A 12318-nucleotide genomic window follows, 5' to 3' on the forward strand; every position below is an offset into this window, starting at 1 on the left:
CTCTCATCTACTTGACATCCCCTGATGATACACTACAAAGTTACAGCCTGTAATTTCCTACAGATTAACAGGCCAAGAAAATGCCAGTTACTTATTGGAATGTAAAATTCAGATGATTTTCACTGGGATGGGGAGGGGGATAACACACGAGTCGGCTATGTGTGGCTTCTTTCTCCCATTTTTTACAAAAGTTGGTTATGGTTAGATTCAGTTTTGAATAAAAGTTGTCATCTCATCATCATCAAAAACCATTCATTATGTATCCAAATAGCAAACTATGCATTGTCTTTGTCACCATTTATTTATTTACTTTCCTCCCACCTTGAGGGTGAGCATTTACACAGGTGCTCAATCCATTGAATTAAAAAGAAGAATTACATAGCACAATACAGGCATAATGAAAGTAGAATAGGAAACAATAATGAAAGTCTAAAAGGTATTGAAGTTGCAGTCAGAAGGCCAGGTTCCTGTCTGCCGTTGCTTCTTATGGATTGTTTGACCTTGGGCAGGTCTCAATTCCTAAATCTACTTCCTCTTCTGTGAAATGGAACTAATATATGCTTTAATTACCTTATGGGGCTATTGTAAAAGTCAAATGAGTCAATAGATTTTAAAGTGTTCTGCAAACTATAAAGTACCTTGCTAATGTTACTTATTATTTCAATAAAAGCTATTTTTAAAGTAGCATGCATTTTACTGCAGTGCAATATATGATTGGAGAAGCAGGCTCAAAAATTCCAAGCCTAGGCAGATAGAGATCAGGCAAGCTATCCCTCATCAATCTTGAAGGAGTCTGGAGTTGACTTCTCCCTGGTCCCTGCTACTTAGTATTTACGTGTTTTCTGTAAGCCTTCGTTTCTGTGTATCAATCTCTCTGAGCCTCAGTTATATCAACTGTTACGTGGGAATAAAATGGGTCCTACTTACCCCAGAGAGTTTGCAAGGAGGCTCAAATTAGGTAAATATTGCTAAGGTCTCTTTGCAATACAAATATAAAGAAATCTGGTAAGATTTTTCTAAAGCTCAGCCTGAACGTTCCAGGCTGAGGAAATGTGAGGTTTACAATGGCAGGCACATCCTAGGATGCTGGACTGGACACACATTGCCTTATGAGTGCCATGCCAGCAGGGCCTTGGTGAAAAGTAAAATAAACTGTAGCCCCTTTCACATACGATGGCTCGCTCAGTCTTCCCAGCTCTTGTGCCAAGTGGAATTACTATGCCCATTTTACTGCTGGGGAAACTGAAGCTAAGAGATGCAGAGACTTACCCACGAGCACAAAACTGGTAAATGACTGGATCTGAAACGACCTCTTTCAACATGGGCAGAAGAGGACAAAGTGTGCTTAGATGAAAAGGATGAACTAGTGAGATGGCCTTAAACACACGGCTCATTTCTCGTTACTCTCTGACATCACTTTCTAGTCAAGCCAGCAAATCTATTTTCTGTTTTTTACAAATATTTCATATTTCTTACTGTGGCCCAAAGAAACAATTATGACAGTCGGTAGATTTAGGATGCGAATAGGTGACAGCAAGGGGTGGGCAAGAAGGCATGTCTGCTGGAGGAAAGTAGGGCCAATAATCACAGCCATGGCAGCCCCTTCCCCTGGAAGACCTTTAATTGGAGAGGAAGCTTCAATCCATCCCCGATTGAAATGCCCAGCTCTCAAGTTGCATGCCAGTTCTATGCATAGAATCAAAGGTCTGCCTAAATGCCCACTACTCCCCCACCTCCCATCAAAACCTCCAACCTCATATATATGTTCACCCTAAGGCTTAGGCAAGACAAGAGTAGTTCCTTACCCATAAAAATGCTGGGGACCCTGTTTATATACAAACCCTTTTTTTTTTTTTTTTTTTTTTTCCCACCTAGAATTCCTCTTCCATTAATTCCGGCCTCTTCCCTTACTTACAATATAGTTTAATTACAAAAGACTGAAAAGAGCCCCAAGTTCCATCAGTCTGGGGACCAATTAAAATAAATTATGACAACACATTCATATAATGGAGTGTTAAGCAGCCATTAAAAAGAATGAAGACTAGCAACAAGATGATGCAACAAGGTGATACAACTACGAGATACAATGAGGAAACACAATGAGAGACACAACAAGCAGGGAGCAGAGGTGGCTCAAGCAATTGCGCACTTCCCTCCCACATGGGAGGTCCTGGGTTCAGTTCCTGATGCCTCCTAAAAAGAAGGCAAGCAGACACAGAGCACAAATGAACAGACACAGAGAGCAGACAAGGAGCGCAAACAATGAGGGGGCAGTAGAAATAAATAAACCTTAAAACAAAAAAAGAATGAAGTACAGGTGGCAAGACTGCCAAAATACAGTGGTAAGCACATAAGAAAAAGAAGAGCCGTGTGTATAGTATTTTCACATTTTTGTAAAAAGAAAAATATTAAATATCAACTTATAATAGCACAAAACATTTCTAGAAGAATACACAAGAACAGTGGCTGACTTTGGTTAAGGAGACATGCTGTTTGAATTTTACTGTGGCAATTTAATTAAAAAAACTAAAAAATCTAACTCAAAATCTTTTTCCCTCAAAAGCTTTCCTTGTCCATCCTCCTTTCTAAATAGCTCCCAAACATTTCTAAATGGATCCCATCCCTCCCACTGCCTTTGCCACAGCCTAACTAGAGGTGCCAACTGTGTTTTGCCCCTAGCCACCAAAATCTAGAGGGGGCAGGTTTTTTTGTTTATTTCTACATCACTTTAAAAGAAAAGCACTTTGCGATCCAGAATATTTAGTTAAATTGAAAGCTATCCAAAGGCATGTTACCAGTCACACCCATTTGCAAGTCATGTCTTGAATTACTGAGTTGCTCCGAGGTCAATTTTGAGCTTTTTGTCTTGAGTGCCAAAATTGCTATGCATGGTTCTGTCCCTACAGGTCCACCAAGCCCTTTCTTTTCAACAGCACACCAATCTTCTAATTACTCTCCCTGAATCCATTCTTCCTCGTCCTCTCTCTCGCATAATCCATCCTCACTGCAATCAGAGTGATCTAAAACTTAATCCGGTAGGTGTATTTCCTGTTGCCCTTGACTTAGAGAGCACTTTCTTCAAACTGGTTGACAGGGTCCTCTGGGCTGTGGCGCCCACTTCCTTCTTCCGCCTCATCCCCCCTCTCCCCACCCTGCTAGCTGGCTCCGGGAGGGGCCCACCCCTTGCTCTCCCCTCCGGCCTACTGTGCTGCGCTGAGCTGCCCTCTCCTGAACCAGCCGCGTGCTCTCTGGCCTCTAACCCTGCTTGCTTTCTGGGGCCCCTTTGATTGCAGAGCAGTGACCAAAACATGTGCCCAGGGAGGCCCAGGAGATGAAGGAGCGGCCCGGCAATGCGCCGCCTGCGCCTGCTGGAACAAGCATCCTTTCAATGCCAAGGACTAAATCTCGAGTCCTTGTCGGGGGGCACCTGGTTAAGATTGTTACTTTTGCTTTCAGCACACCCATGAAGAGGGGAAGGAACCCGCTGTGGCAGAGAGGGTGAGAAGAGGTCCAATGTTAACTCCAAGAGCTGGATCTGATACGAGGGGCGGCTGGAGCTCTTTCATCAAGACCCCACAGGGCACCGCCTGTCATGGACTCTGCATTCCAGCAAACCAGGTGCGACGACGGCCCTGCCAAGCGTGTCAGAAGGCTGTGAATCGCTTGGACCCCCCTCCCCCCCCCTCCCCCTATTCCCACGCCCCCCCCCCCCCCCCCCCCTGCCTGGGGAAAGAGTGGTTTTCGGGACAGTGTGTCCCTCTTCTCTCCGCGGGCAGGGCGCTCCCCGGCGGCACTTCCTGGGCGTCCGGGCTCCAGCCGAGGGCCCTGCCGTTCAAAGGCTTCATACTTGGATTGAAGAGTAGAAGCGTCTCCATGTATGCGCCCCAACAACCCAGGGGCCAGAGACCAGATTTTCTGGTTCTTTTGTTATGTCCACACCAGACCTATTCTTCAAAATCTGTCACACTTTCAGGGAACTCCAGCTCAGGAGGAACTCTCCCCACGTGCAATAGCAATTGATGATTCAGGTGAACACTTGATTGTATATTGTCTTGAATTGTCTTCTGACCACAACGGGGTACTTTTAACAATAGGACAATGGAAAAACTCCAAGCTGGGAGCAAAAAGGTCTGGTTTCTAGTGCCGGGTCTGCCCCTAACTGTCGCTGTACCCTTGAGCAAGGCAGCTTTTTGGGCCTCAGTGCTCCCTGCTGAGTCAGGGCTGACAGCTGCCGGACCTCCAAGGATCTTCCGCGGCCTGTGGATCTGCGACGCTGAACTCCTCAAAGAGCAGGACCACCCGTCACAGGCTAGGCACATAATAGGAACTCTACGTATTCTTGAATGAAAACCACTGATAAAAAAATTTTTTTTTTTAGGGAAGCTGATGTGGCCCAATGGATAGGGCGTCCGTCTACCACATGGGAGGTCCGCGGTTCAAACCCCGGGCCTCCTTGACCCGTGTGGAGCTGGCCCATGCGCAGTGCTGATGCGCGCAAGGAGTGCCGTGCCACGCAGGGGTGTCCCCCGCGTAGGGGAGCCCCACACACAAGGAGTGCGCCCATAAGGACAGCCGCCCAGCGCGAAAGAAAGTGCAGCCTGCCCAGCAATGGCGCCACACACACAGAGAGCTGACACAACAAGATGACGCAACAAAAAGAAACACAGATTCCAAGTGCCGCTGACAAGAATGCAAGTGGACACAGAAGAACACACAGTGAATGGATACAGGGCAGACAACTGGGGGGGGGGGGGAAGGAGGAGGGAGACAAATAAATAAAAAATAAATCTTTAAAAAAATTTTTTTTAAATAAAAATAAAGACCACAGATAAAGAGGCTGCCTGTTCCAGGCCCTTTGATAACAAACCAGCATGCCCCAGGTGAGTGTGCCTTCCCTGAGAAGAGCTCTCCCAGTGTCTACACTTCATTAACACAAACTTTATAACCTTTAATAGCTTGCTCTCCTGAAAAGTTGTTTCTTAGGAAAAACTGAAATCTCTACAGATCAGCCTTCAAGAAAACTGAGAAACGATCAGCAATAATTTAAAATCATTAGCTTCAAATGCGCCTTGCTTCCCCAGCCTGGTATTCCCTTTAGCAGCAGAAGTTAGGCTTTAGTTCAGAAACAAACACTAATGTGGCCCCGGGTGTGCAGGGAGGCTGCCCAGCCCTCCCCGCCTGCCCCAGCTCGTACTAAGCCTAGTCACGGCGTCAGTCAGACACACAAAGGCAAACGGTGAACACGAGCAAACAAAACCAAACGCCTTTCCAGGAATTTCATTTGGAAAGCCAAGGATAATGGGCAAATTAAAAAAAACACCCTAATTTTTTAAGCTTTTGGGGACCGTTGGGGGTGCAGAAATCTTGAGAGCAGGTTTCCGAAGGGCACTGCATACCAGACAATGTGCTACAAGGGGCTCCCGGCTGCTGTGTCAATGAATCCTTTCAGGCCCGCCACACTACTTCGCTTGTTCCCCTAAAGTAGCGCTTTCTGGAAGCTAAACTCTCAGCTGGCGAGAACAGTGAACCCTGAGCCATTTGTCTATCAACTTCTTTAAAAAGAAAAGCCTCCTGTACAGCTGTCTTGTTTTGCATTTTCTATTCTGCACTTCAGTGCACGTCATGACAAACAGGGAAGGCAAGAGGCTCTTTTAGAACTGGGAAGAAAGAAGAAATTTAAAAAGTGCCCAAAGTCTCTGCTTTCAGCTATTGGAGAAAAGTTTGCATCCCATAGAAACCAGGAATAAAAAGTTAGTTATGGCAGGGAAAGGATAGAGGGGCTGAGAGGTGACTGCTAAGGGTGTTTTGCTTTTTGGAGTAAATTTCTAAAATTTTTTGTGGTGATGAATGCACAACACTGTGATTATACTAAAAGCCATTGATTGTACACTATGGATAGATTGTTTGGTATGTGAATATGTCTCAATAAAATTGCTTTTTAAAAAAGGTAAATAACCCAATAAATAAAAAGGAAACCCATAAAAAAAAAAAAGTTAGTCATGAACATGGAGAATCAATGACAAGGCACTATTCTGGTTTGGGAGTGCCAAAAAAAGGTGTATATCCCATCTGTCCTTTCAAAATCAAACAATGCAGCTCTCTAAACTTTGAACATAAAAATCTTTTCACATTCAGTCAACTCTATTGGTGCTACTGGAGGAAAATAATTGGAGTAGATAAGTCAAAGGAGTTACTATTCCCCAATTTACTTTGTTATCACTATGTAGATTTTACAAAGAAATTTATCTTCCTAATTTTATTTTTCTTAAAATAATTAGTATAAGTAGTTTATACCACTTGAGCACAACCCATTGACAACACAGGAAAGCAGTCAAAAAGAGTGCCTAAAAAAGGGCTGAAATGATGTGTTTTCTTCAAATAATATGCAAAACACCCAATGTGTTGAAAATTGTGGCTTAAAGGAATATTATTTTTTTAAAGAACTATTAACACCCTTCAACTAAAACAAAAACAAAAACAAAGAAAAACCTAGCAATTAATGTCAAGAACTCAAGTGAACCAATAATAAAAAACTAAGAAAAGGACAAAGTAAAGAAGAGGGAGAAGGAGAAGAAGATATGACCAAAATATGGAGGGAAAATGGGGCCTCTCACACATTGGTGAGAATGCAAATGGGGTCAACCCCTCTGGTAAGCAATTTATCAAAACCTACCTAGACCCTTGAAATGTTTATCAGCTTGGCAACTCCACATCTAAGAATCTGACCTAAGGGAAAAAACCCTTGTATTAGTCAGCCAAAGGGGTGCTGATGCAAAATACCAGAATTTGGTTGGTTTTTATAAAGGGTATTTATTTGGGGTAGGAGCTTACAGAGATACCAGGCCACAAGCATAAGTGGGTTTTTTTTGTTTTTTTAAAGATTTATTTATTTATTTCTCTCCCCTTCTCCCCCCACCCCCAGTTGTCTGCTCTCTGTGTCCATTCGCTGTGTGTTCTTCTGTGACCGCTTCTATTTTAGCGGCACTGGGTAATCTGTGTTTCTTTTTGCTGTGTCATCTTGTTCCATCAGCTCTCTGTGTGTGCGGCGCCATTCTTGGGCAGGCTGCGCTTTTTTCGGGTTCGGCGGCTCTCCTTACGGGGCGCATTCCTTGTGCGTGGGGCTCCCCTACGCGGGGGACACCCCTGCGTGGCAGGGCATTCCTTGCGTGCATCAGTGTTGTGGAATTTAAGAGAAGTTCAATTATTTGAGTATAGAGAGGCCAGGACTCAGGAATGATTTTGAGAAGGAAAAATGGTTTATTGACGGCCGGCCGGACTCGGGAGCTTTCAGTTTGAATCCCGAGCCCCGAACAAGATTTTCAAACGTCTTTTATACAGAGAGGAAAGGCCAAATGGTCCCTTTGTTTCAGTTCTCAATAGGCTTCAATTAGCATATATCTTCCACATCTTAGGTAAGCTTTTAGCATGGACTCCAGACATTCTAGATAAGCCTTTAGCTTATTTGGTTTTTGCATTTCCCCTAAATACTTAAAGTTTATAGCCCCCGCATTGTTAAACATTTCCTGGGACTGGAGCTGCTGCTAGTCCCCAAGGGCAGGACTGCAGCCCCCCACCGTTCCACACCCACAAGTCAAACAACTTAGTTATCTCTGAAGAGACAAAGAGCCTTCCACCCATAGCCCACATCATCAGCACTGCACGTGGGCCAGCTGCACACGGGTCAAGGAGGCCCGGGGTTTGAACCGTGGACCTCCTATGTGGTAGACGGACGCCCTATCTATTGGGCCAAGTCCGCTTCCCAAGCATAAGTTACTTCCCTCACCAAAGTCTATTTTCACATGTTGGAGCAAGATGGCTGCCAATGTCTGCCAGGGTTCAGGCTTCTTGGGTTCCTCTCTTCCAGGACTTGCTTCTCTCTGGGTTCAGGGTTCCTGTCTTCCCACTGCTTGCTTCTTCCTGGACTCAGGGTTCCTCTCTTCCTGGGGCTTGCTTCTGTTTCCTCTGTGTGCTTACTTCCCAGGGCTCTAGCTTAAGGTTTCAGCATCAAACTCCAACATCAAAACTCCAACTTCGAAAACCCTCAACTCTGCCCTTTACCATGTCTTTTACCTGTGAGTCCCTACCCACCAAGGGGTGGGGACTCAATGCCCTAATGATCAATCAAAGCCCTAATCATAATTTCATCATGCCCAAGTACAGACCAGATTACAAATATAATCCAACATCTATTTTTGGAATTCATAACCATATCAAACTGCTACAACCCTGAATATGAAGAAGAGTTGGGGCATATAGTCACTGAATAATCAAATATGGAAAAATGGAAATAATCTAAATATCAAACCATGGGAGACAGTTGAGCAAATAATGACACCACATTATCATGTTGGCATTTTAATGATGTTTATGAACAGTGTAAAACAAATGCTTATGATACAATTTTAAGAGAAAAAAGAATGAGCAATTATATTCCATGATTACATTTAAAAGACTTGAAAATATACAGAAATTGTTGTCTTTAGGATTATGGATTAATTTTTTTGATCTTCTATGTTTTCCCAATTTTCAAAGAAATCTTTTAACACTGGGAAAAATAAATTAAATTTAAATTTGAAACCTATTACCTCTACAATGTGCGAGTAATGCCAGATTGACTGCTGGGATTAATATGAAGTTGTTTATGAAAAGATATTCCATTTTAATTTGGAGTCCATAATAATCTTTTTCTACACTTTGGATGGATTGTATTCTTTATTAATATGTATCAATAGAATTGATTTTTAAAATAATAATCTTTTCTCTCTCCTCTTCTCTACTCTTTTGGATTCATGAATTTAGCATTTTAGGAGAGTGGCACTTTAGGACCAGAATTTAAAGTTTATATTAAATCTCAACACTGATTTTATTTTCCCACTAGATTTCAAACTTATTGAGGACAAAAATCTTTCTTTTTTCTTTTTTGTAGCAAAGCCACCCCTGCCCACCACCTGCACATAATCAGAATTTCTCAATGAATATTCGTTTCTCTAACCAGTAAACAGCTTGTAACTAGATGATACAAGCAAGTGAAATAATCAAATATAATTGACATTAGGACCTTTCATTGCCCTGGGGTGTGGCAAGTGCATGCTGTACTGTATATAGTTACTTTTCTCAGCATGTTAGCCATGTAATAAATGCCTGATGAATAAATGAAGAAGTGATGAAGGGAGCCACAAATCAGAATGGTGAACAAATAACTTCATGCCCACTAAAACCAAGCCATTTGAGACTTCCTCAGCATTGCTAGGGTACCTCATATTGCCCCTATATTTCTAAGGGACATCTCAAGCCATGTCTCAAAAGTTTTAGAAATTCTCATTTGCCATCAACCCTACTGTCACCACTCTCACCACCTCCAAATCACAAAGTGTTGCCCTATGCCTGTGAATTACTTGAGTAATCATATAACTTGAGCGAAATTATCTGTACTTTCAAGGTTTAGATTCCCTCTTCAGTAACTTAGAGCTATGTTGTCCTGTATAGAAGCTACTAGTTGCATGTGGCTTTTTTTTTTTTTTAAAGATTTATTTATTTATTTAATTTCCCCCCCTCCCCTGGTTGTCTGTTCTTGGTGTCTATTTGCTGCGTCTTGTTTCTTTGTCCGCTTCTGTTGTCGTCAGCGGCACGGGAAGTGTGGGCGGCGCCATTCCTGGGCAGGCTGCACTTTCTTTTCACGCTGGGCGGCTCTCCTCACGGGCGCACTCCTTGCGCGTGGGGCTCCCCTACGTGGGGGACACCCTTGCGTGGCAGGGCACTCCTTGCGCGCATCAGCACTGCGCATGGCCAGCTCCACACGGGTCAAGGAGGCCCGGGGTTTGAACCGCGGACCTCCCATATGGTAGACGGACGCCCTAACCACTGGGCCAAAGTCCGTTTCCCTGCATGTGGCTTTTGAGCAATTGAAATGGGACGCCTGCAAATGCAATTATGCTGTAAATCAAAAATACATACCAACTTTTAAAGACTCAGTATGAAAAAAGAATATAAAATATCTCATTAACAATTTTATACTGATTACATGTTGAAATTTTTATTTACACTGGATTAAATAAAATACACTAATAAATTAATTTCACTTTTTTTTTTAATGTGGTTGTGAGATAGTTTAAAATTACAGAAGTGGCTTTTGATAAATTTCTATTGCTCAGCTTGTCTTAGAGGATTGGGCTAGATGATTGCAAAAATATCTTCCAGGTTTACAAAATAAAATTCTTCAGCGTGGACTAAATGATACAATTCATATCACGTACTTAGAATAAGTTTTGTCATTACTATTTTTATTCACCATGGAGAGCAGAGTCACCAACTATGACTTTGCTGTGTAAAATACCTAGATGGAAAGCGGAAATACCTGGCATAATTGCAAATATTGTGTTGCTTGGTATCAAGTGATTATATTACAAATACCTAAGGAGTTCAGTGAATTTCAAGCTTCCATCCAGATGGATAGTGCTCTAATATTCACTTACTGGATAAAAAATATTTATGGGACATCTACATACTAGGCATTTTTACAAGTTTAAATAAAAAATTGCCATCTTCATGGAATTTACATTCTAGTAGAAGTCAGTAAAGCCAGAACAATAAAGTCAGTCTGAACTACACTTGGGTTTTTAGAGGACTTGATCTTGGGTATTTAAAAAAGACATTGAACGTAAATCCAAAAATAAAATAAGCAAGTTCAAACATTTCACCTGCCCATTATTTACCTGTCCATTATTTTCCTAGTCTTCCCCTCTCTCAGCACCCTCTCAAAAGGATAAACATAGTGGGTACTCTGCACCTCTACACCAAGGAGTAACCACCCAGAGCGAGGAAGAAAGAAGCTGCAGCAGAGATGTGTTTAAGACATTATTTAAACCAAAAGAAAACCTAAGAATCCAAGAATTGCCTTCATATTGGTCTGAGAGTTTTAGGAAATATAGTCTGATACAACAGACTATAGAGTTTTGCCTTTTTAAAAAATATTTTTTTAGGAAGTACCAGGAATTGAACGCGAGGTCCTCCTATCGGGCGTGGGAAGTGAGTGCTCAACCACTGAGCTCCATCCGCTTCCCTGCACTTTTTTAAAATTTCGATTTAATTGATTGGGTGGCCAAAAAAAAGGAAACACAGCAATTCCTGTTCCGAGGTGGGTACCCTAGATCAGGAGTAGGCTAACTTTTTCTATAGAGGGCCAGATAGTGGGTATTTTAGGTGCCCAAAAACAGCCGTAGATGGTACGTCAGCAAATGAGCATGGCTTTCCAATAAAATCGTGTTCATGCCAATGAAATTTGAATTTCATATAATTTTTATATGTCACAAAATATTCTTCTTTTGATTTTTTTTTAAACATTCAGAAATATGAAAAACATTCTTAGCTCTTAGGTCACACAAAAACAGGCAGAGGGTTGGATTTGACCCATGGGCTGGGCTGTAGTGTCTGACTCCTACCCTAGAGAAATCTTACTCATGCACAAAAGCAGTTATATATGAACATGTTCATCACATCGTTCATGATTATCTGCACTAGCAAATGATTGGAAACCACCTGGACATCTAAAACAGGATGATGATAAACCAACCTTGGTACACTACAACTGAAGCTACATGTATCAACATGGATAAATCTCACAAACAAAATGTTGAAAACACAAATTACAGAAGACTTATGATGCCATCTATACAAAAATTTTAATACACAAAAATTACATATTACTGTGGCTATTTAACATATGTAATGAAAGTATGAAGAAATAAAAGGGGATGTCAAGAGAAGGATGCACAAGGGAACTTCAACTGGATTGCCGATGTTTTATTTTTTTAAGCTGAATGACAGGTACTTGAATGTCCATTCTTTAGAGCTTGTATATCCTATATGCTTAATAATAAACAAAAAGCAATGTGTAAGTTTAATGAGGATTTAGCAAATGGTTTGTTCTTTTCTGGGGTGGGAGTTTCAATTTTTATTAAAATAGCCAAAAAAAAGTAGGTGTGAACCCGGATCTCTGATACTAAAAAGAAAAAAAAAAATTGTTTCATTTTTAAAATATCGGACTAAAATGGTTCGTTTATGTGTTATGTGTATTGTATCTCAACAACAACAATTGGAGGAACCTTAGGAGAAAACAGAAACTAGTGTTGCATTCTTGCCTGGTTGGCTGAATGTAAAATACCTTCAAGCAACAAACTGATTATCTGTTTCAAAGAACCAAAGAGCTGAGTCAGACTCTGACTGGCCTAACGGATCCCATGGCCAGGCTTTGCCTGTCTGCTCTAAGGCCCCTGTTCCAGACACAGCTTCCCCCAGCATTACGATGACCCCCATGCCCTA

The 12318-nt window shown here is 42.0% G+C and overlaps 1 long non-coding RNA gene across 1 annotated transcript; it reads left to right on the forward strand.

Moving 5' to 3' along the window:
• Nucleotides 1–675: 675 nt before the first annotated feature.
• LOC105746417 (uncharacterized) lies at nt 676–6141 on the forward strand. The gene is made up of 3 exons (XR_002797384.3): nt 676–3035; nt 3457–3618; nt 4379–6141. It is a non-coding gene; the product is annotated as an uncharacterized lncRNA (long non-coding RNA).
• Nucleotides 6142–12318: the final 6177 nt, after the last annotated feature.

This window comes from Dasypus novemcinctus, chromosome 13 (genome assembly GCF_030445035.2).
Source record: "Dasypus novemcinctus isolate mDasNov1 chromosome 13, mDasNov1.1.hap2, whole genome shotgun sequence".
Lineage (NCBI taxonomy): Eukaryota > Metazoa > Chordata > Mammalia > Cingulata > Dasypodidae > Dasypus > Dasypus novemcinctus.